Here is a 646-nt window from a genome sequence, read left to right as displayed (position 1 = left end):
TTTTTTTTTTTTATGTTTTCATCGCGTCAAGTTGCAAAATACATGACTCCAAAGCTGCTTCCAAGTTTCAACCAATGGATGCATCTTACATGTTTATAGGATAAGAACACAGGAATGTGACACTAGTACAACGCTTGAAGTTGTTACAGGTGTAGATTAGCCCACCCATCACCCTAAGACCTCCCTCATGTTAAGCCATCCCTAACCGCAGGCAACCACTAAGACAACTGAGTTTTGAAGACTGCTGACATCGTGATAAGCCTATGGATGGGACAATTTTAATGAACACTCAGGTGCTGTGATTGATCGCTACCCTGGCAAGTGCAGTTTTTGACCACACGGGTGGGTGGTGGGAACAGGCACCAGGTGTTCACAGCTGTGTCCCAGGAGCTCCCTGGGAACAGGAGTCCACACAGGAAGGCGGAGACCCCTCCCGGGTACCTGGGAATACCCTTGTGCTCCCGTCCAGCTCTTCACCAGGGTCTCACCTAGGGGTTCAGGAAACCTGGGGCACTTTCCACGGGTGGGCTCTGCAAACCCCGCTCTGACCGCCTGGTGACTCACCCTCCTGCACATTTGAGGGCACTGTTGGGACTGACCGCAGAGCTGCATGTGGAGTCAACCCAGAAGCAGCTCAGAGACTAGC

The sequence above is a fragment of the Otolemur garnettii genome, unplaced genomic scaffold (assembly GCF_000181295.1).
Source record: "Otolemur garnettii isolate 467f Iridium unplaced genomic scaffold, OtoGar3 scaffold00087, whole genome shotgun sequence".
NCBI lineage: Eukaryota > Metazoa > Chordata > Mammalia > Primates > Galagidae > Otolemur > Otolemur garnettii.
The sequence above is the reverse complement of the archived record's forward strand: the minus strand, read 5'-3'. Positions refer to the sequence as shown.